Source organism: Zingiber officinale, chromosome 5B (genome assembly GCF_018446385.1).
Source record: "Zingiber officinale cultivar Zhangliang chromosome 5B, Zo_v1.1, whole genome shotgun sequence".
NCBI lineage: Eukaryota > Viridiplantae > Streptophyta > Magnoliopsida > Zingiberales > Zingiberaceae > Zingiber > Zingiber officinale.
The window spans coordinates 13107707-13133074 of record NC_055995.1 but is presented as its reverse complement, the minus strand read 5'-3'; positions in this window follow the sequence as shown (position 1 = coordinate 13133074).

Here is a 25368-nt window from a genome sequence, read left to right as displayed (position 1 = left end):
AAAAATGTCCTTATGATGAAATGCCCAACCTTTGTACAAAGCTAACTACCACAAGATAGTAGTTATTGACTCGGGTTGGTCAATTTGAGCATTTGGGACTAACTAGGTGTTACTAACTAGTAAACTCAAATTGATCAATGTATATTATTTAAAGCCCAGATTTATAGCAATGCACTGACATAAACATATGAAATCTTAGGCTAAATCCTAAGCATCTCACCCATTCTAAGTTGTACAAGTAAGGGATCATACTGTGCTTATGAGATGTTGGCTGCTAAAACTATAGGAGCATGCAATTCTATGGTAAGATCTAGGCTACTCTAGAAAAAATAAAATATTTTGAAAAAAATTTTGAAAATAAAATTTTGAAAGGGGAAATTTTATAAAAATAGTTTTGAAAAAAAACTAGTAAGTAATATTTTCAAAAACATGTTAAGAAACATATTCTATAAACAATATGTAAAGAATAACCAAAAAATACTGAAGGAAGGTTATAACTGAAAAATACCCAAAAGCATACATAGTCATAATGCAAAGTATCCCATAAGTAAAACAAGTCAAAATTAATAGTTCCTAGATGCCACTCATCCTCATCCACATCATCAGCTTGAAGATAATCAAACATCCTCCACTACTCCCTCTCTAATGCATCAGTACGGTCTGTCATCTCCTGACGAAAGTCTACAATTTATCCTTAGAGAGAGTTGTACTGATCATTCATCTTAGTTTCTAAGGAGTCAAACCGACTAAAAATGTCATCTCAAAGATGGCTAAAGATATCACTAGACGGTGGGGGAGGTGCATAGGAACTGCTCTGAGCCATATCAAAATAAGGTGTTAAGGCATATCCTGGATCAACAATTGGTGGAACAGACACTTCAACTGGAATAGGATCATCCTCAACAACGTCTTCCACGGCTACAGGTGGGATAAACCGTGGATGGTTCAGCTTATAGACAAGTCCTTCAGCACTAGTCCTAATTTTAGCCAAGGACAACTACCTAATCCCGACAAGATCAAAATCAGACAACTCAATCAACTCACCACGATGAACTCCTACACCTAGAGAAGCAATGTATGCAGCGAGAACATGACACTGAATCATGTGAACTTTATTCGAGGTGTTGTACCCCGAATAGTAGATGATAGATCTAAACACCCAGTATCCTAAGTCAAAGTCTAGTCTATGTCTCAGTGCATACATCAGAAAAAGATGAACTGGACGCAAAATGCCCTGATCTCTAGATGACAAGGGATGAATGCAAGACACGATCATCTTATAAAAGGTGTTGTCATTTGGACTGAGTGGTACAGTGGGCATCTTTTTGGGGCATGGTCCCTCAAAGAAATTAGTATACGTAAGGTCAAGGGTCAGATGAGCGAAAGGAGCAGGTAGGATGTCAGGAAGTAAGGCACTAAAAAAGATGTGGTTAATAGAAGGTCGGATTCATAAAAACCTAAGAAACATATTAAGATCAAACTGTTGGAGTGTATACTAAAAGCCTAGCTTTTGTAAACATTTATTTTTGAAATAAAAGAATCACATTGGTCAATATCTACATTTATTTGTTAAATGTAATTGTTCAATTAATTTATATAATAGACAACATGGTATGTGGTGTCACACACAGAAGATCATGTTGTCGATTCTTTATAAATTATAAATAGTTGCTCACGACTAAGATGGAAAGGAACAAACCATCGGAATAGTCGTAGTGTAATTAAGTATTAGTTTATCTTGATTAATAAATTACACTGGTACACTCTAAGTGTATTGAGTAGGACCATTTTAGGTAAGTTCTTTTTGTACTGACTTAATAAAAAGAACTAGACCTTAGTTATTATGGAAGTGTGTGCTCTTAATCCTAATATAATAACAAGCACATATATTTAATATTTATTTCTTTGACTTAACAAAGGGTGAGGTTTAGCTCGATAAATTAATATGCCCGATAAGTTGGGAAATGATATTACATATAGTGTGTGTTCTTGATTATAGAAGGAATCTATGTCCTAGTTATCTAGGTTGAGAATGTCCCCAAGAGGAGCTCATAAGGATTGCCATGTTAAACCCTGCAGGTGGACTTAGTCCGACATGACAATGAAGTTGAGTGGTACTACTCTTGGAGCTAGATATTAATTAAGTGAGTTGTCAGTAACTTACTTAATTAGTGGATATTTGTAATCTTAAGCACAGGGAGACTAACACACTCATGATAAGAAGGAGCCCATAATGTAATTTGGGATTGGTGCGGTAGTGCGATAATAACTCTCTAGTGGAATGAGTTATTATCGATGAACTTGAGTTGTGTGTTCGGGGCGAACACGGGATACTCAAGCTCATCGGAAGGCCAAAACTAATTTCTCCTCTAGGTCCCTGTCGTAGCCTCATTATAACCTCAAGTCCATCCAAATGTAAGGCTCTTCTTGGTGTCTAAGAAGGGGGCCGGTCCAATGCTTGGTGACCAAGCAAGGGTCAGCCACATCCTCTTCCAAGGGGCCGACCCTATTGCTTGGTGATCAAGCTAGTAGGGGTCGGCCACAATAATTCAAACAAGGAGGGTTGTTTTGAATTTTTAAAATCTTCTCTTTATGGAAAACTATAAGTTTTAAAAGAGAGATTTTAATTTTTAAAACTTTCCTTATTTGAATTAGGTCACATGTTTTAATAGAGAGTTTTAAAGGTTTTGAAACTTTCCTTTTTTAACCATGCTCATGGTTTAAGAAAAAAAGGAAGATAAGTTTTAAAATTTAAATTTTCTATCACCATGTTAAAAAATAAAATTTTATAAGAGAAGTTTTAAATTCTAAAACATGGTTTTAATTTTTAGAACTTTCCTTTTTTAACTCCTACTTTAGGAAAGAGAGCTTGTAAAATTTTATAAGAGTTTTTCTTCTTGTAAACTTTTATAAAAAATAAATATTCCTTCCCTCTTATAGGGGTCGTCCACCCTTGTTTGGTGCCCAAGAAAGGTGGTTGGCCATATTAAAAAATAAAATCATCATCAATTAATTTTGGTGATTGATTCAATCAAGAGGAAATAAAAGGAAAAATTAAAAAGGAAAAGGAAAAACTCTTGGAAGATTTTATTTTTTGTAAAAATTCTTCCCCTATTTGCCTTGGGCAAGTATTATAAAAGAAGGGGTGAGGAGGCTTCATGAGACACAACAATTCTTATTCTCTTGGAGGAGTCTCTCTTAGTGGTGGTCGGCCCTCTCTCTTCTCCTTTTCCCTTAATTTGCTCTCTTCTCCTTGGTGGTGGTGGTGACCAGATTTTAGAGGAAGAGGAAGAAAGCTTTTGGGTGGTGTTCATCTTAGAGGATCGTCGCTCACACGACGTCCAAGGCGAGGCGAGGAATATGACATAAGATCTCGAGGTCATTAGCATACAAAGAGAAGGTATAATTACCAATTATTTTTCGCATCATGCTAGTTATTTTTCTTTGTATGAATTCCAAACACAAGAGGCATTAGATCTAGTTTTTCGAATTAGTTTTTCGAGTTTGTGTTTTCTTCTTTTTCGAATTTGTGATTCGATTGTTCTTTTTGGTTAACCTAGAGTTATTTAAGGAAATTAAATATTAGCTTTCCTTAAAACGTTTTGTCTAGGCGGTGGTGGTTGCTCCCATATCCAAGAAGGTCATGTGTCTCGCCATGCAGTCCTGGAAGTCAATTTTGGAAATTAATATTTAATGGAATTAATAACATAGGTGGATTTGAATCAATAGTGTTAAGTTCCGCTTGCGATTCAAATCTAAACCATTAAGAACTGATAAGTTAAATTTGGAATCAATGATGTTAAGTTCCGTCTGTGATTCCTAATTTAATTTCTAAAGAACACAATAGGTTATTTTAGGAAAGGTTCGACACTTGTACAAAAAAATTTTGTACAGTGGAACCGGTACATTTTCCTAGGACTAACCAACAATTGGTATCAGAGCTAGGGTTTGCCTCTGTGTGTTTTGGTTTTCAAATTAATTATGCACATGTCATACATAATTTAGGCAGGATAATAGTTGGATGTGCTAACTTTGTGGTTGCAGGCTCCAACTATTATGACATTTAGATATTGTGTGTGATTGGACCCTTGGTCATATCAAGGGCATTATTTTGTGTACATGATTGTATGTATCAAATACAATAGGAGCTGTATTATTTTTAGAATTTTATTTTTGTTCGATCTAGAATACATGTACATTCCTTTATGAAATATAGGATCAATATTTGTAAAATCCTATATTTGTCGCGGATCGTATTTTGCGAGGCGTGGTGCTATTGGAGGACCAGAGGCGCAGCGGAATAAGAAGCAAGATAGATGCGATAACTCGACCCGATGGTGGTGGCTAAAGATGGCAGCAACTAGGGTTGGAGCATACTCAAGACAGTGATGGAAAAGGCCATAATAGTTGGAAAATTAATTTCCAAATTTATTGATTTTATTTACTGTGATGTTTATGTGCATGTGATGTATGCTAGCATAGGTTAAAATCCTCATTTTTAAATAACTAAGTGGGAGAGGGATTTTAATAAATCCCATGGTCTCCATTACTGGTTTGTAAGTGATGCAACAAGCTTGCGTGTTGGCTCTGAGTGCCTCCCTCCACAACGGATGGGTTTGTTGCGGATCACTAGATCAAACTTCCTTTATGGATGGTTATAGGAAATTATTTAGGAGCGTGTGATCTTCTCCAACTGAAGGGGCACAATCCTATTTAATGGACTTAGTATCAAGTAATGGTATACACTTATACGCATTCAATAGTATCCTCCCCAACGAAGTCACTGCTATTGTTTTGTGTGACCAAAGTGAAACCAACTATTAATTTTATTTGTCATAAAGTTAGGATGACAAGATAATAAAATTAATGGGTCACACCCTCCTCTTACAAATGTTGAATTTGTATACGTCCACACTAACGTGACATACAATATTCACAGTGATTTGAGGTGTTGGTTAATTTAAAATAGTATTGTTTAAGGAATCAATATTATTCTAAATTTAGAGTCTTGACCAAAGTTTATTTTTGTGATTCTTAGGATGACTTTCAACCCACTGGCCATTATACTGAAAGAGAACAAACTTACTAGTCCCAACTATATTGATTGGAAAAGAAACCTGGACATTGTTCTTACTGCTAAAAGCTATAAGTTTGTACTGACTGAGGCTTACCCTGATGCACCTGACGGTGACTCTACCCCAGAGGAGATTGAGTATCATAAGAAATGGGTAAAAGCTGATGAGATGACACGGTGTTACATTTTGGCATCAATGTCAAATGTATTACAACATCAGCATCAAGATTTACCAACAGCTTATGATATAATGAACAATCTCAAAGAACTCTTTGGGCACCAGAGTCGGACTGCTAGGCAAGAGGCAATGAGAAAATTAATGACAGCCACCATGTCTGAGGGAACACCCGTAAGGAATCATATCCTCAAAATGATGGCCTATCTGAGCGAAATACAAGTTCTTGGAGGAGAAATCAATGGGGAAACCCAGGTCGATATAATTCTCCAAACGCTACCTAGAAGTTTTGAGCAGTTCCGCCTGAACTATAACATGAACAAAATTGAGTATACGTTGGCGAACTTCTGACAGAACTACAGGCAACATAAGGTATATTTCGTCAAAGTTCTCAGATTCACTATGCTGAAAATGATTCTACTTCTAAACCGAAAGGCAAGAAGAAGAAGAAATAGGTCTTTTCAACAAAGAGAGTGAATAAACCTCAGGGACAAAAAGCTGGAATGAAGAAGCCGAAGGGCAAGTGCTTCATCTGCAAGCAGTTAGGACATTTGAAGGTGGACTGTCCTCATAGGAATCAAAACAATAAAGGTATATCTCATCCTCTAGTAGTTGAAATATGTTTAGCGGTGTTATCTACCAGCACCTGGTGTGTAGATACGTGAGTCACTAATCATGTTTGTAATTCTTTGCAGGGGTTCCAGGAAACCCGACGACTATTTGATGGAGAGATAACCATCTACATGGGCAATGCTACTAAGGTGGCGGCTATTGCAGTGGGAGACATCTACTTATCTTTTGATAGGAATAGAAATTTGGTTTTAAGAAATTATCTTTATGTACCCAGTTTTAGAAAGAATTTAATTTCAGTTTCTAAACTGTATTTGGATGGATATTCAGTTTCCTTTAGTAACAATATGGTTATAAAGAGAAATAAAGTGATTATCTGTTCTGGTGCATTGGTTGGCAATTTATATACTTTAAATATAATTTCTCCCACAAAGAAAAATATGAAAATTAATAACACATCTTCTAACTCTAATAAGATAAAAGAACCTTCGGAAATGAACCAAATGTATCTTTGACATCTAAGGCTTGGTCATATTAACTTAAGTAGGATTCAAAGGCTTGTAGCTGATGGACTCTTGGGTTCATTAGAGTTGGAAAACTTTCTAACATGTGAATCCTGCTTGGAAGGTAAAATGACCAAGAGACCTTTTAAGGCCAAGGGGTATAGAGCCAAAGATGCGTTAGAACTGGTTCATTCTGATTTGTGTGGTCCTATGTCTATCCAGGCAAGAGGTGGTTATGAATACTTCGTCACTTTTATAGACGATTATTCAAGATACGGATACATTTACCTGATGCGCCACAAGTCTGAATGCTTTGACAAGTTCAAAGAATATAGGGCTGATGTGGAGAAATGTCTTGGTAAAAGTATCAAGACACTACGGTCTGACCGTGGTGGCGAATACCTCTTTGGAGAGTTTAGGAAGATCAGAAGTAGGGATTCAATCCCAATTGTCTGCACCTGGTACACCCCAGCAGAATGGTGTGGCAGAATGAAGGAATATGACTCTTATGGAAATGGTTAGATCGATGATGAGTTATTCAGAATTACCAAATTCGTTTTGGGGATATGCTTTAGAAACAACAGTGTACAGTCTGAATATGGTACCTTCTAAAACAGTTCCTTCTACTCCCATGGAATTATGGAATGGGTGTAAGCCTAGTCTGAATCATATCCGGATATGGGGTAGTCCAGCACATGTGCTGAAGGGAAATACTGACAAGTTAGAATCACGTACAGAAGTTTGTCTGTTTGTGGGATATCCTAAGGGAACGAAAGGTGGTTTATTTTATAATCCTAAAAATTAAAAGATCATTGTTAGCATCAATGCCCGATTTTTAAAAGAAGATTATATAATGAACCATAAGCCCATGAGTGAAATAGTTCTAGAAGAAAAAAAAGAGGACACATCTACTTTAATACCAACAGTACAAGATGAAGTACCACAAGAAACTGCAACACGTGTCACACATGATACACAACCTGAGGCAGTGCCTCGTCGTAGTGGGAGGGTTGTAAGGCAACCTGAAAGATTCATGTTTTTGGGAGAGTCTTCAGACTTGATCCCGGGTAAACATGAACCTGATCCCCGGACATATGACGAAGCACTCCAAGATATAGATGCAATATCTTGGCAAAAGGCAATGAATTCTGAAATAAAGTCTATGTATTCAAATAAGGTCTGGGAGCTTGTAGAACCAACTGATGGTGTAAAAGCCGTTGGATGCAAGTGGATCTATAAAAGGAAAAGAGGGACAGACGGGAAGGTAGAAACCTTCAAAGCAAGGCTTGTTGCAAAAGGGTATACTCAGAAAGAGGGAATCGATTATGAGGAGACTTTTTCGCCGGTAGACATGCTTAAGTCTATCCAGATACTCTTATCCATTGCCGCTCATATGGATTATGAGATTTGGCAAATGGATGCCAAGACAACATTCCTTAACGGAAGTCTTGAAGAAAACATCCATCTGAAGCAACTAGAGGGATTCATTGAAAAAGGCAAAGAGCATCTAGTGTGCAAGCTCAATCAGTCCATTTATGGACTGAAGCAAGCTTCAAGATCTTGGAACATCCGGTTTAATGAAATAATCCAATCATATGGATTTATTCAGTGTCCGGATGAGTCTTGTGTTTACAAGAAGTGTAACGGAAATGTGGTGGTATTTCTTGTACTATACGTAGATGATATTTTGTTAATTGGCAACAATGTCAAGGTATTATCGGATGTAAGGGTATGGTTGTCCAAACAATTTGATATGAAGGACTTAGGAGAATGTGCACACATTCTTGGGATCAAAGTTATAAGGGATCGTAAGAAAAGAATATTGTGTCATCCCAAGCTTTATATATAGATACAATCCTTGCTCGTTTTAGCATGCAAAACTCCAAGAAAGGTTACTTACCTTTTAGGCATGGAGTAGCCTTATCTAAAGAGATGTCTCCGAAGACATCAAAGGAGATAGAGGACATGAAGGTAGTTCCTTATACTTCGGCTGTAGGAAGCCTTATGTATGCAATGCTGTGTACGAGACCTGATATCTGTTTTTCCGTAGGCATGGTTAGTAGATATCAGAGTAACCCTGGACAAGGACATTGGACTACTGTGAAGCATATATTAAAGTACCTAAGAAGGACTAGAGATTATATGCTAGTCCACCAAGCAAACGATTTGCTCCCTGTGGGTTACACGGATTCGGATTTCTAATCAGATAGGGACAATAGTAAGTCTACGTCAGGCTATGTGTTTACTCTAGGAGGTGGAGTCATTGCATGGAGGAGTGTTAAGTAGAAATGCATCTCGGACTCAACCATGGAAGCTGAGTATGTGGCAGCCTCTAAGGCAGCCAAAGAAGTTGTATTGCTCAGGAGCTTTCTAATGGACTTAGATGTGATTCCTGGTTTGCCCAAGATCATCACAATTTATTGTGATAATAGCGGTGCAGTTGCAAACTTGAAGGAACCGCAAGCCCATAAGGCAAGTAAACATATAGAGCACAAGTACCACCTGATACGAGACATCGTCAAGCAAGGAGAAGTTGTCGTCGCCAAGATTGCATCAGTAGATAACCTGGCAGATCCTTTCACTAAGGCCCTTCCGGCAAAAGCTTTTGATCAGCATGTGGAGGGGATGAGAATCAGATGTATGGCAACAGATATGGCAGCTTAGTCTTTTAGTATAACTGGAAGATTGTTGGAGTGTATACTAAAAGCCTAGCTTTTGTAAACATTTATTTTTGAAATAAAAGAATCACATTGGTCAATATCTACATTTATTTGTTAAATGTAATTGTTCAATTAATTTATATAGTAGACAACATGGTGTGTGGTGTCACACACAGAAGATCATGTTGTCGGTTCTTTATAAATTATAAATAGTTGCTCACAACTAAGATAGAAAGGAACAAATCATCGGAATAGTCGTAGTATAATTAAGTATTAGTTTATCTTGATTAATAAATTACACTGGTACACTCTAAGTGTATTGAGTAGGACCATTTTAGGTAAGTTCTTTTTGTACTGACTTAATAAAAAGAACTAGACCTTAGTTATTATGGAAGTGTGTGCTCTTAATCCTAATATAAAAATAAGCACATATATTTAATATTTATTTCTTTGACTTATCAAAGGGTGAGGTTTAGCTCGATAAATCAATATGCCCGATAAGTTGGGAAATGATATTACTTATAGTGTGTGTTGTTGATTATAGAAGGAATCTGTGACCTAGTTATCTAGGTTGAGAATGCCCCCAAGAGGAGCTCATAAGGATTGCCATGTTAAACCCTGCAGGTGGACTTAGTCCGACATGACAATGAAGTTGAGTGGTACTACTCTTGGAGCTAGATATTAATTAAGTGAGTTGTCAGTAACTTACTTAATTAGTGGATGTTCGTAATCTTAAACACAGGGAGACTAAAACAATCATGATAAGAAGGAGCCCATAATGTAATTTGGGATCGGTGCGGTAGTGCGATAATAACTCTCTAGTGGAATGAGTTATTATCGATGAACTTGAGTTGTGTGTTCGGGGCGAACACGGGATACTCAAGCTCATCGGAAGGCCAAAACCAATTTCTCCTCTAGGTCCCTGTCGTAGCCTCATTATAACCTCAAGTCCATCCAAATGTAAGGCTCTTCTTGGTATCCAAGAAGAGGGCCGGTCCAATGCTTGGTGACCAAACAAGGGCCGGCCACATCCTCTTCCAAGGGGCCAACCCTATTGCTTGGTGATCAAGCTAGTAGGGGCCGACCACAATAATTCAAACAAGGAGGGTTGTTTTGAATTTTTAAAATCTTCTCTTTGTAGAAAACTATAAGTTTTAAAAGAGAGATTTTAATTTTTAAAACTTTCCTTATTTGAATTAGGACACATGTTTTAATAGAGAGTTTTAAAGGTTTTGAAACTTTCCTTTTTTAACCATGCTCATGGTTTAAGAAAAAAAGGAAGATAAGTTTTAAAATTTAAATTTTCTATCACCATGTTAAAAAATGAAATTTTATAAGAGAAGTTTTAAATTTTAAAACATGGTTTTAATTTTTAGAACTTTCCTTTTTTAACTCCTACTTTAGGAAAGAGAGCTTGTAAAATTTTATAAGAGTTTTTCTTCTTTTAAACTTTTATAAAAAATAAATATTCCTTCCCTCTTATAGGGGTCGGCCACCCTTTCTTGGTGCTCAAGAAAGGTGGCTGGCCATATTAAAAAATAAAATCATCATCAATTAATTTTGGTGATTGATTCAATCAAGAGGAAAGAAAAGGAAAAATTAAAAGGAAAAAAGGAAAAACTCATGGAAGATTTTAATTTTTGTAAAAATTCTTCCCTTATTTGCCTTGGGCAAGTATTATAAAAGAAGGGGTGAGGAGGCTTCATGAGACACAACAATTCTTATTCTCTTGTAGGAGTCTCTCTTGGTGGTGGTCGGCCCTCTCTCTTCTCCTTTTCCCTTTACTCTCTTCTCCTTGGTGGTGGTGGTGGCCGGATTTTAGAGGAAGAGGAAGAGGAAGAAAGCTTTTGGGTGGTGTTCATCTTAGAGGATCGTCGCCCACACGACGTCCAAGGCGAGGCGAGGAATATGGTAGAAGATCTCGAGGTCATTAGCATACAAAGAGAAGGTATAATTAGCAATTGTTTTCCGCATCATGCTAGTTATTTTTCTTTGTATGAATTCCAAATACAAGAGACATTAGATCTAGTTTTTTGAATTAGTTTTTCGAGTTTGTGTTTTCTTCTTTTTCGAATTTGTGATTCGATTGTTCTTTTTTGTTAACCTAGAGTTATTTAATGAAATTAAATATTATCTTTCCTTAAAAGCCTTTGTCTAGGCGGTGGTGGTTGCTCCCATATCCAAGAAGGCCATGTGCCTCGCCATGTAGTCCTGGAAGCCAATTTTGGAAATTAATATTTAATGGAATTAATAACATAGGTGGATTTGAATCAATAGTGTTAAGTTCCGCTTGCGATTCAAATCTAAACCATTAAGAACAGATAAGTTAAATTTGGAATCAATGATGTTAAGTTCCATCTGCGATTCCTAATTTAATTTCTAAAGAACACAATAGGTTATTTAAGGAAAGGTTCGACACTTGTACAAAAAATTTTGTACAGTGGAACCGGTACATTTTCCTAGGACTAACCAACACAAACAACATATCCCGGGTTGCAACTCTAGTCTTATAGTGATGGGGGTCAAGTTCACACAAGTTGTGATAAAATTCAGAACATAGAATTGGATTGTATGCATGCCGGCAAAAGATAATGCTATCAAGTTGAAAATGTTGTGTGATGTCTATGACCTTTGGAAAGTATGTTTGATAGAATTGAAGATTAAGACGAGTCCCTATTACCTTAAATTTTTTATTACGAAAATATTAACGTAGTTCTTCGGAGGAAACCTAGGGTCTTGGCTGGGATTTAAGGAGCTAGTCTCCCTTTGTGCAGATATACGATTCTTTTCATTAATATTAAGGAAATAAAATAAATAAATTGTAAATAAATACAGAAAAGAAGAGTCAGAAGGTGATTACCGAGGCATTATCACGCTCCGAGGAAAGTTGGAACTAGCAAAATAAGCTTCGAAGATAGAAAGGAAGACAGGGAAGAGAGGAGAGTGGGATGAGACTCAGGTTCTACCCGAGCAACGTATATATATAGATGGATCAGTCGACCAATAAGGGGTTCGGTCGACCGATCCCTTTAATACGACGTCCTTTTTAGTTTGGTAGTCAGCGTTCGGTCGACAAAACCTTTGTTCGGTCGACCGATAAATTAACACAGTAAGGTTAGGTTTTCGATCGACGGAAGACTTGTTTGGTCGACCGACTAATTGGAGAGGCTTAAAATTTTGGCGACAATTAACACTTTCGATCGACCAATAAAAGGGTCCGGTCGACCGATAAATTAAACACGGTCAAAAATTTATTGGATATTTATTCAGTCCACTGAACTTATCGTTTAATCAATGATTTTTTTTAATAAATAATTCTAATAAGTTTTTAAAATAATTTTATTAATAATTAATAATTTAATTAAGTTTTAAAAATAATTTTAATTAAGTTTTTAAAATAATTTTAATTAAGTTTTTAAAAATACTTTTAATTAAGTTTTTAAAATTAATTTTAATTAAGTTTTTAAAATAATTTTAATTAAGTTTTTAAAATAATTTTAATTAAGTTTTTAAAATAATTTTAATTAAGTTTTTAAAATAATTTTAATTAAGGTTTTTTTCAATAATTTTAATTAAATTTTTAAAATAATTTTAATTAAGTTTTTAAATTAATTTTGATTAAGTTTTAAAAATAATTTTAATTAAGTTTTAAAAGTAATTTTAATTAAGTTTTAAAATAATTTTAATTAAGTTTTTAAAATAATAATTAAATTTTTTAAAATAATAATTAAGTTTTTAAAATAATTTAATTAAGATTTAAAAATATTAAAATTTTAATTATTATTATTATTATTTATTATTAAATTTTAATTAAAGTTAAGTTTGAATTAAATTTGAATTTAAGTTTTTAATTGAATTTGAATTAAATTTTTGTAAAATGTTATTGAACTCATGTTAGATTCAAACTTTGTTTTGGGTTAATCAAGTAAGCTTCTTATGGATAAGTTTTCAGTTCAGTGGCGAGGCATATAACCTTCTTGTGTATCAACGGGGGACCATTTACTGAATACTTTCCAAAATAGTCCTTCAAAAAAAACTTAATACTAGGTTTTTGTCTAACTAGCCCATGTTTGACTGGGGTAGCTTCGGTCAGATCCACTAAGTCTAGTGCACCAGGTAGAATACACAAGATTCAGCCTAGACATACCTTCGACAAAGCTTCCTCGACATACTATCATCCCAATCCATTCTGATGCTATGTTATAAGGTTTGGTAAACTTTTTTAACTAACCATTCTAAACTAGGTAGAAAAACTAAACCTACCCTTAATCATGCATAGTAGATTGATCAAGTTAGTCGAACCATCTTTCTATTTGCTCTCTCTGAATCATAGGTTAGATATGGTCTATCTAAGTAATGGATTTGACTCTAAGGAATTAAGTATAGGTTTGGTTTGATTGGTTTGGTTAAACATTTTATTAGAACCTATGCTTAGACTTGATTTTTAACATTTTTACTAAATAATGACAAATATGGTTTGTTTGTTTGATTTGGTTTATAGCCAAGTCCTGATTTATTGTACACAACTCATTGTGATCCAAGTACCATATTTAGACACTTGGATCCCAGTTCAAACTTTTCCAACGTTTTCATGAGTCGCTCGACTTGACTTTTCAAGTTAGAATTTTCTTCCTCAAGTTTTGCAACTTGAGTTAAAGTTCCAACTTGAACTTGGTTAGTCGAGTCACTCAAGTTTACTTGCTTCTTAAGGTGGTCTATTTCCTTAAGTAGCAAGTTATTTTGTATTGGTCCGAGTAGGCGGGCTAGAAAGGGTTGAGTTGCCTGAAAATAAATAAAGACCTTTCTCATTCTTTCAACTTGGATTAAAAGAAATAGCGTAAAAAAATAAATAATACAAAAAATTGAAAGAAAAGAGACTCAGAATTTTACTTGGTTACAATCGAGGTGGTTGTTAATCCAAGACAATAACAACACAAAAAAAAATCTCTGTTGTGTAGGCGGAGAAGCCTCTTACAATCTTTGAACACTCAGACTATTGCTAAGAAATGAATGCTTGAGTTGATTCTAGATTTCCTAGCTCTAGGGGCCTTTTTATAGCTCCTAGAAATTCTATCCATAGCTCGAGGGTGCCTCCCAAGGGTTGGAGGGCACCTCCAGCGCATAAAACTTTATCCACTACCAACGGTTATTTTGGCCAGGTCGAGGGTGCCCTCCATAGGCATGGAGGGTGCCTCCCATGCCTTATGGAGGGCACCCTCCATGCTTATGGAGGGTGCCCTCCGCCTGAAGGTGGTGGAGGCGCTAACTTGCTTCGGAGGCACCTTCAACACCTTGTTGAGGGTGCCTCCAGCAGTGTTCTCTTGCTCCTTTCACTCTTCTACTACTCTGATTGCCTGGGTGATTGAGATCAACCGAAATAGGACTCACCTGAACCCAATTTTTAGTTTTCTCCTCGAGCAGGCTTCCGCTCCGGCTTCTTGTCCCTCAAACATTGTGTACGCTCTTCTCATCCATCGATATACTCTTCCACAGCCCTCTCGTCTCTCAGATGCACCGAGCCCATCAGCTCCCTTCCCGTGCCATTCTTCTCGCTAGCTGCGTCTTTCGCTCGACTTCTTATGCTCCTAAGCTCCTGCACACTTAGACACAGGGATCAAACCAAAACAGGACCTAACCTAACTTGGTTGATCACATCAAAACAACCACGGGGTCCCAACAATGCCCCCCTTTTTTTGATGTGAGCAATCCAAGTTAAGTTAGGGTAAAACAATCATAAAGTAAAGATAATAAAATTGTAAGATCAAGTAAATAAAGTTGCAATGCAAAGATTTTCAAATTTTAAATTTTGAACTATTGAACTACCTCCCCCTAGACTTAATCTTCCCTTCTCCTCCTTTGATCACATAAAAATTGGGGTACTCAATAAAATCTAAGTGTAAAACTAAGTTTTAACAGGAAAAACTTAAATTTTTAAATGAAACTTGAAATAAAAAATATTCTAAGTGAAGTTTGCAAGTTAAGTAAAAATATTAAATGTTAAACCATTGACAAAAGTTGAAAGCATTTAATTTAATTAACTATTTCATGCTTATCAGTTTATCAACTAAATATTCAATTCAGAAATTGGCTTCCAGGCTGTAGCGAGGCACTAGACTTTCTTGGTTATTGGATCATTAACCACTTCTAGACAAAGCCTCTTAATGAATTCAAATATTTAATTTTCTATCTGAAAGCCCTAAGTCTAATTTCACTGTTAATTGATACAAAACTCAATATAGGTTCCTTCCTACAGGGTTAATAAAAAATTTTGGGGGTACATAACTTTTAGAAATTTTTCTAATTTGACCATTATGAATCTAAGATACCAGTTTAGACTTCTATACTTTCCAATATTTTCATTATATGAACATGCATGATTTTTCAGATTTTCTATCTCTATTTTTAATTTATCATTTTCTATTTTCATATTATCATATAAATCTAGCGGACATGCTTTGGACAAATGTATTTTCAAATCTATGTTATCTTTTTCTAACTTACAACATTCTTTAGTTAATAATTTTATAAATTTAAACAATTTGTCAAGAGGGAGAGATCGTACCTTACTTACCTTATCGATCTCGTTGTCCGTAGCTCCCCTTGAACTGCTGCTTTCTTCTGTTGATGCTCCCCCTTCATCGATGCTCATTTCGGATGAGCTTACTTCGTGTTTGTCTTCTTGGTGACTTGCCATCAATGCAAGTCCGGAGAAAGCTTCAACCTTTGATTCAGATGACGTTTCGTCCCACGTCGCCTATAGGGTCTTGCGTTTGTTCGTTTAGACGGGCTTCTTGTTCTTGCCCTTGTCCTTGTTCTTCAGTTTGGGGCAGTTGTCTTTCACGTGCCCTTTTTCAACGCAGTGGTAGCATTTTATTTTTCTTCTTCTTCTACCCTGCACTTGATTAAATTGCTTAGATTTAAATAATTTTTTAAACTTATGTACCATCAGCGCTGTTTCATCATCATCGAAGGAGGATTTTGAATCTTGTTCGTCCATTTTTTCTTTAAAAGCAATGTTGTGCTTTGACTCATTTGAATCTACACATCTTGTTTCATGGACTTCAAAAGTAGAAAATAATTCATCTAAAGGAACATATTCTAGGTCCTTAGAGATATAATAGGCATCCAATAATGATACCCATTATTTATTTCTAGGGAAAGCATTAAGTGCGTACCTTAGCGAATCTCGATTGCTTACCTTTTTTCCAAGATTCGAAAGTCCAGTGATTATCTCCTTGATCCTCGAATGAAGATGTGCTACAGTCTCATCTTCTTCTAATCGGAGGTGGTTGATCTGGTTGCGAAGTAGGTCCCGTTTCATAAATTTTACCTCCGAGGTTCCTTCATGGAGTTCTAGGAATTTTTCCCAGAGCTCCTTGGCGGACTCGTAAGCTCCGATCCGGTTGAGTTCTTGTGGCGGTAGGATGCTCAGTAGATGAAATTCTGCTTTTCTATTTGCCACAAAGTCGGTCTGCTCCTTTTTGGTCCAGTGGTATTTATCTTTACCTTCGAGTGCCACAAAACCAACCTCCATTATAAAAAATAAATCAAAATCAGTCTTGAAGAATTCCTCCATCTTCTTTTTCCAGTTGGCAAAGCCCCCCTCGAACTTTGGTGGGTGAATGCTTGATCCGACCATCTCGTGTGCTTCATTTGACGGTTAGTCCTCCTGAAGCTGTTAGGCTATGATATCACTTATTGGTCCGGGTAGGCCGGTTGGAGAGGGTTGAGTTGCCTGAAAAATAAATAAAGACCTTTCTCGTTCTTTCAACTCAGATTAAAAGCAATAGCATCAAAAAATAAATAATACAAAAAACTGAAAGAAAAGAGACTCAGAATGTTACTTGGTTACAACTGACGTCGTTGTTAATCCAAGACAATAACAGCACTAAAAAAGATCTCTTTCGTGTAGGCAGAGAAGCCTCTTACAATCTTTGAACGCTCAGATTATTGCTAGAAAATGAATGCTTGAGTTGATTATGGATTTCCTAGCTCCAAGGGTATTTTTATAGCTCCTAAAAATACTATCCATAGCTAGAGGGCGCCTCCCAAGGGTTGGAGGGTGCCTCCAATGAGGCGGCAGCGGATAAAACTTTATCCGTTGCCAACGACTATTTTAGCCAGGTCGAGGGCGCCTCCCATGCCTTATGGAGGGCACCCTCCGCCTGAAGGTGGCGGAGGCGCTGGCTTGCTTCGGAGGCACCTTCAACACCTTGTTGAGGGCACCTCCAGCAGTGTTCTCCAGCTCCTTTCGCTCTCTTGCTGCTCTGATTACCTGAGTGATTGAGACCAACTGAAATAGGGCTCACCCAAACCCAATTTCCAATCTTCTCTTCGAGTAGACTTCCGCTCTGGCTTCTCATCCCTTAAATGTTACGTACATTCTTCTCATCCACCGGTGTACTCTTTCACAGCCCTCTCGTCCCTCGGACACACCCAGCCCGTCGTCTCTCTTCCCATGTCGTCCTTCTCGCTAGCTACGTCTTCCGCTCGACTTCCTATGCTCCTAAGCTTCTTCACACTTAGACACAGGGATCAAACCAAAATAAGATCTAAGCTAACTTGGTTGATCACATCAAAACAATCACGGGGTCCCAACATTTTGTTTTTCAAATTTTGATAATTTTTTAAATAAACATTTAACTACTTTAAGCAAATTTGATTTTGAATAAATCATTACCATATTTAGACCTTCGGAGACAGATGCGGATCTGTGGCTTCTCTCGGACTCGATGTCGATCTCGGATTCAGTGTCGGTTTCAGACTCGTATTCTTCCTCGGGTTCAAAGTCTTCATTTCTTGCCATAAATGCAAGATGACTCGAGTACTTCGGTTTTTCCGTATCGGATTTGTTGGAAGATGTCTCATCCCATGTCGCTTGGAGGGCTTTCTTCTTTCTTGTCGACTTGGGCCTTTCTTCCTTCTGATTTGGGCATTCATTTTTGAAATGCCCCTTCTTGTAGCATCCGTAACAAATCATTTCTGATTTGTTTTGCGTTTGGTTGATTGGTGTCCTTTTGGAGCTTCTTTTGAATTTATTCTTTGTTGGCAATCTCCGGACCATATTTGTTCTTGATTTGGTTTCCTTGCTTGGACCAGCATACAAAGTGACTCCTTTCTTGACTTGGCTCAAGTTAGATTGTTCATGTATTTCTAATTCACAAAATTGCTCATCTAGTTTAAGAATTGAAAGATCCTTGGAAACTTTGTAATCATCTACTATTGATGCCCACAAAGTATTCCGAGAAAAGCATTTAGTGCGTACCTTATTGTGTCGCAATTCTCTAGGTTGTGTCCGAACAGATGGAGGCCATTGAGGATGTCCTTTAGTCGAGCGTGTAGTTGCGAAGCCATTTCTCTATGAAGTATTTTAATATTAAATAAGTTATTTTAAAGTAGGTCTCTTTTATTTACCTTAGACACAGTAATAATATATCTAATGCCGTTTTGAAAAATAGTGTTACACAATAATCCTGCAAAACTGATATTAGCATAGTAATAATATATTTAATGCATGAGTAATAGACAGTTCAACTATCGTGATCTCAACTTGAAAACCTTCCCAGTTTCTTCAGTTGGATCATCGACCTTAGGTTGTTCCCTTCAAGAACACGACCTCACTGTCGCTCCTCTAGTTGTTTACCTCAACCTACCTACCAAACTTTGATCCTTTAGATCTGTTTGGACTTTTCACTTAGCCTAATCAGCTTGCCAGGACTTTCTCTTGATCTTCGGTCCTCCAGACCTCTCGATCTCACTTCTAAGTGTCGGGTCCTCTCAACCCACTTCGTCTTTCCACTTGGGTTTTATGATCTGCTAAGACTTCTCCTGCTTAGCCTCCAACTAGGTCTTTCCCGGTTGAGTAAACAGCCTGCACATTTAGTCAACTTGTTAGATTACAACAAAACTTAACTTGAACCTTTGACAATATCAAAACTTAGGTTTGATTCTAGTGCAACTTGCACCAATAACACCAAGTTTCAGACTCCCAAGCCTTCGGTGGGTTATAAGCGAGCATACTCTCGCGTCAAGTCCCATACTCCTGAGCCTTCAGGCTGGTTATAAGCGAGCATGTTCTCCCGCCAAGTCCCAGACTCCCGAGCCTCTGAGCGGGTTATAAGAGAGCAGACTCTCATGCCAAGTTCCAAACTCCTGTGCAACAGGCCGAGTATAAGTGAGCATGCTCCCGCATCTATAAATTCTAGACTCTCGTGCAACAGGCCAGGTTATAAATGAGCTTGCTCTTGTATCTATATATTCTAGACTGTCGTGTAGCTGGTAGGGTTATATACAAGTATGTTCTCGCGTCTACATATTCTAGACTCCTATACAGCAGGTTGAGTTATAAGCGAGCTTGTTCTCGCGCCTATATATTTTTCTAGACTCCTGAACTGTCTGACCAGGTTATAAGCGAGCATACTCTCATATGTATATTATTCACAGACCACTTGGACAAATTTCTCATGGCTTAATTACGCCATTTGAGTTATAAGGGGTATCTCATTCTTTTTAATCTGGTCGATTGATCAAAAAGCATATGCATGTTGACTCACGTGTCCAAATATTGAACTCCTCCACTCGAAATAATCTTTCCAGTCTCATTATTCCTTCCAACCTGATTATTCTGCTTGGCATCATTATCCCACCCAGCCTATTATTCAGCTAGGTTTAATTATGATGATCACTTACACACCTAATCTCCAGATCTTCGTAATACTAGACCTTTCTTGTGAGGAAGTATTCATTCGGATTTCATCTTACAAAGGAGGAATTCATGAAATTGTGAATATATACAAGAAGACAAGTATGATTTAATAATGATCAATACATGCTTAGTATTTAAGTTATGTTCCCTTCAGTAATTACAAGGCATAAAGAAAATCATGTCATACATTTAATCAAATTTACTCAATAGCTCTTTTGGGAGCTCTTTAAGGAGTTGTTGGCGATTTATGAGCCGTTGGGGAGGCTCTGCAGATAAGTAGCTATCCTCCCACAATTGTTTAACCACTCCTTCGGCTCCAAGAGTGAGCATCCTCGAAATGAATACTGTAAATTGCTGATCGAATTCACAAGATTTGAGATGGGCTTTTTGCCTGATCTTAAAACTTTTGGCACAATTTGCACTAATAGTCTAACTCAGGTTTTGATGAATAATGAGTTAAGTTAGGTGTTTTTGTAATCTAATGTATTTACCAAGTGTGCAGGGATTGACGGGTCTAGAGGACCTGACACTAGGATAAAACTCAAATAGGTCTGAAGGCCCAATGGTTGATGTGAAATCCAGATAGGTCAAAGGGACAACCTGATATCTAATAGAAAGTCTGGATGCGAGACCTGACAGTTGGCCGAAGTCCAGTTGGGTCTACGGACCTGACAACTGGTGAGAAGACCTAGTGGGTCGAGAGGCTAGTCAATAGACTGTAAATTGATAAGTGAAGGTAAGTCACTGGAGGAGAGAGAGTTCAAGTAAGGATGAGTCCAAGTTTAGACTTTAGGCGCTGGTCATATTTAGGTCCAGTTTGGATCCCTAAACTAAGACCCTGACTAGTTTATGGTCTTGAAAAGATAGAAACTAATTATTACTGCTTATTATTATTATACTAATTTTGTTTTGAAGGTTAGATATTTTTATGTTGAACTAACATATTTTGCAGGGCAAAAAGATCACAAAGTACCTCGGGTGAACAGTACCCGAAGCGCTTTCAGGAGTTTTGAAGGCGCCTTGAGTACTATTCATGGAAGGCGCCTTCAGGAGCTTGGAAGGTGCTTTTAGTCAGATAAGGCAGAAGGCTTCATCGTTGATAAGGAGTAGTTTTGTTGAAAAAAATGTTTGTCTATGGAAGGTGCCTTCAGTGCTATGGAAAGCACCTTCAGCACTATGGAAGACACCTTCTACACTCTATAAAAGAGCTGCTCGGCCAAGGCTTCATCATCAACTCTTCTATAAGCTTCTACACATCTTTTTGATGTTCCAACTGCTCCAGTTTCCTACTGTTGCTCTACTATGATGTTGTTGCGTCTGACTACACTGAGGAGCCATTCATCACTGAGCCTAAGCCTATCATCTTCGAAAGTGTTGGGTAACAAAATTCAGTTCTATACTTAATTATAGCAAAAGGAAAAGTATAGAATGTTACACTTATTCCTATTCTTTTTGTATTCGATCTCCTCTTCTAGCTGTTCCAGAAGAAGTTATTAGTGAATTACCCATTGATAGATCTATGGAACCTGGGTCTTGAAGTAGGAGTTTGTAACGACCCGCCTTCTACTGACTATGCTGTAAGGCCGGGGGTTACATTATGCTAAACTATTCTTGGGCTATCACTAAATATTAAGGTGCGGAAAAGCTGAACTAATTAAAACTCTCTGCTATACTATAAAATCTGGAATTTATATGCAGAATACACTTCTGAAGTTGTACATATGCTAAAGAAGGGAACCTAAACTTTCTATTTGATCAAAAAGCTGAAATCAGACTTTCCAATAGATCGGCTGATCGATTGGAGTTATTTGATCGATCCACTGATCGATTCAACGTGCTACTGTGCATGGAGGTCAATTCTAGATCGATCAGATGATCGATTCAGCCTGGCCAATCGATCCGATAATCGACTCAAAGGCTCTCTGTTTGTGGAATTAAATTCCCGATCGATCGGCTGATCGATCCATGGCCAATCGATCAGTTGATCGATTCAACAGCTCTCTGTACGCGGCAGATTACCTCCCAATCGATCGGCTGATCGATTGGGGACCCTCCAATCGATCGACTGATCGATTGGAGCTCTGATTTCTTCTGCATTTCAGTAATTTCATGTACCACACGAATGTATCACCCAATAAACACTGGAATATTACTAAGCATGTCATGATTCATAATTTACTGGCTAACATCAAGGTAACTAAAAGTCTAGGCATAACATTTAGAATCTAAAAAGGTGCGGAAAATAAAATATAAGGAGTTCTAATCCTTTAAGCTTGCTAGTCTCCAAGGGTCTTTATTCCAAGTTCTTTCTCACACACATCTTGTCGCATTGCCCTCCAGCCTCCGCTAATCTATCTTCCCTTTACCTTTATCTACAGTATAAGGAAAATGAAACTATAAGCTTGGGAGCTTAGTAAGAACCATCTACCTCACAAAAACATGCATTCGAAGAAGTCATGTTTTCAAAGGATGCTATTTGAAATACATGCTGATGATCATGCTGAAAACGCTAAAACATGGCATATGGACATACAAGTCATGGCACTCAAAGACTGAACATAAAGCTATTTGTTATATCAATAAGAAAACTAAACTGAAGCTAGCTGTATTCACATATCTGGTTTGTGAAGTTTGAAAACTATTTTCATAAATAGATAAAAATACTAATCATGCTGCTGATGGGCCCGATAACTGTACTTGCTATGCGTGCATCCCTAACTAGACCCGAGGTAGCTAGTCCCGAATCTAGTAGGGTTTACTAGGTTATCTAAACTTAGTGTGCTCTAACTCTCCTCAACTTAATAATCATGCATGTGGCTAAACTAAAAGCATAAAAACGTACGATTAACTACTTATACTACAGGTGAGGGGTTACTTACATCCTGCGCTAAGTTTTCTTACAATCCGATCGCTAGGTTTCTGGAGAAGAAGATCTCCTCGGCGATCCTCTTACGTCTAAGCATTCTTCTCGCGGAGAGGAGCATCCTCGTATCAGAGACGTCGCCGGAAGGTGCTCCTACGACCCTAGGGATGGAACCCTAGTTCTCTTGGGCTTGGGCGCCGAGAGGGTGAGGAGGAGAGAGGGCGGCGTCGGGTGAGGGTGAGGAATAAGAGAAGTTGTCGATTAAATCTCATAAATCCCCACTTAAATTCCCTATTTATATTAAGTGATTAATATGCCCGCACTCAATCATAAATAGAATTTCTCTCCTCTTCTTTCAGCACACCCCTGCTGGGGCCCCTTAGTTACTAGAGTCACCCTATAAGTCATAGAGTCCATAGGTTGCGGGTTCAATTCCAACTTAGGCTGTTTTACTTTTTTATTTAATTTTGCTACTTCTGCTACTTCAAAAATTCTATAAAAATATTCAAAAATTCCAGAAAAATAATAGAATATTTCTAAAATTTATTTGAGAATTTTCGGGTGTTACAATCCCCCATACCTTATAAAAAGTTCATCCTTAAACTTAAAATAGCTCTGGGTACTTCTGTCTCACACTAGCTTCCGTCTCCCAAGTTGCCTCTTCTGTTGTGTGATTTTGCCAAATGACTTTTATTAATGGTACCTCCTTGTTCCGCAATTTTCTAACTGCTCGGTCTACTATCTGAATAGGCCGACTGCCATAGCTGAGGTCTTCGCAGACTTGTACCGACTGAGGCTCAATCACCTGGGTGGCATCTGGGATATGCTTCTTCAGCATAGAGACGTGAAATACGTTATGGATAGCTGACATCTCTTGGGGTAGCTCTAGCTCATATGCTACCTTGCCAACTCTTCTAGTGATAAGGTATGGTCCCATATATTTGGGACTTAATTTTCCCTTCTTCCCAAAACGCATTACTCCCTTCATGGGAGCCACTCGGAGGAATACCGTATCCCCAACTAAAAATTCTAAGGGTTGGCGCCGTATATCAGCATAGCTTTTCTGGCGGCTCTGAGCTGTCTCTATCCTCTGGCGGATCTGCTGTATAGCTGATGTGGTATCTGCTACTAGATCTGTCTGAAGTTCTAGTTCTTTCTGTTCACCACTTTCATACCAGTAGATTGGAGATCTACACCTTCGCCCGTAGAGAGCTTCGTAGGGTGCCATACCGATAGTGGTCTGATAGCTATTGTTGTATGCAAATTATGTTAAACACAGATATTTGCACCAACTTCCCTTGAAGTCTAGGGCACACGCTCGGAGCATATCTTCGAGTACCTGATTTACTCGCTCTGTCTGCCCATCTGTCTGAGGATGGAAAGCTGTACTAAACTTTAACCTGGTGCCTAATGCTGTCTGTACACACTCCTAGAAGTGTGACGTGAATCTACTGTCTCTGTCTGAAATGATGGTCCGTGGAACTCCATGCAGTCTGACAATCTCCTTGAGATACAACTGAGCTAGCTGCTCCATAGAGTAGGATATCATGATGGCTAAGAAGTGGGCTGATTTAGTCAACTTGTCGACTATTACCCAGATGGCATCAAAACCATTCGTGGTTCTGGGTAGTCCCACTATGAAATCCATGGAAATATCCTCCCACTTCTATTCTGGAATCTGAATAGGCTGCAGAACTCCTCCTAGTCTCTGGTGTTCTGCCTTGACCCTCTGATAGGTCAGACAGATACTGACATATCTAGCGATGTCTCTTTTCATCCCAGGCCACCAAAAACGTCTCTTTAGGTCTTGGTACATCTTAGTGGAACCAGGATGCATCGCATAAGGAGTCTTGTGAGCCTTGTTTAGGATCTTCCTCCGTAGTTCCTCCTGATTTGGAACGCATAGTCTGTCATCAAAATGCAATACTCCACTATCGGATACTCTGAACTCTCCACTTTCTGATTCTGCTAACCCTTGCTTGATTTTCTGAATTTCAGGATCCTGACCCTGAGCTGTCTGGATGTCACCAAGCAGGGTAGATGCTAAGGTCATAGTAGAGAGCTGCCCAACTATAAGTTCGAGACCGAAATCTGTAATCTCCTTTTGTAGGGGCAGTGATATGGCTGCTAGAGACAGTAAGGTAGCACTAGACTTCCTGATAAGTGCATCTGTCACCTTATTGGCCTTTCCTGGGTGGTAGAGGATGTATATGTCATAGTCTTTGACCAGCTCGAGCCATCTGCGCTGTCGCATATTCAGATCCTTCTGAGTGAAGAAGTACTTCAGACTCTGATGATCTGTATACACTCTGCACTGAGCTCTATACAAGTAATGTCTCCAAATTTTGATGGCGAAGACAACTGTTGCAAGCTCAAGGTCGTGAGTAGGATAGTTCCTCTCATAGTCCTTGAGTTGTCTGGAGGCATAGGCGATCACCCTGCCATTTTGCATCAGTACTGCTCCTAGTCCCAATTTAGAGGCATCACTATAAATATCAAAGCTGTCTGTGTTTTCTGGTAGAGTCAGAATGGGAGCACTGGTCAATCTTCTTTTTAGCTCGATGAAATTATTCTCACAGTCCTCTGTCCACTGAAATTTTCTGTTCTTCCTTGTAAGAGCTGTCAGTGGAGAGACTATCCTGGAGAAATCCTCTATAAATTTTCTGTAATAGCCTGCTAATCCCAGAAAGCTTCTGATTTCATTGATGTTCTTAGGTCTTTTCCAGTTACTCACAGCCTCTATCTTATTGGGGTCTACCATGATACCATCTCTGGAGATGATGTGACCCAGGAAGGACACCTGATCGAGCCAGAATTC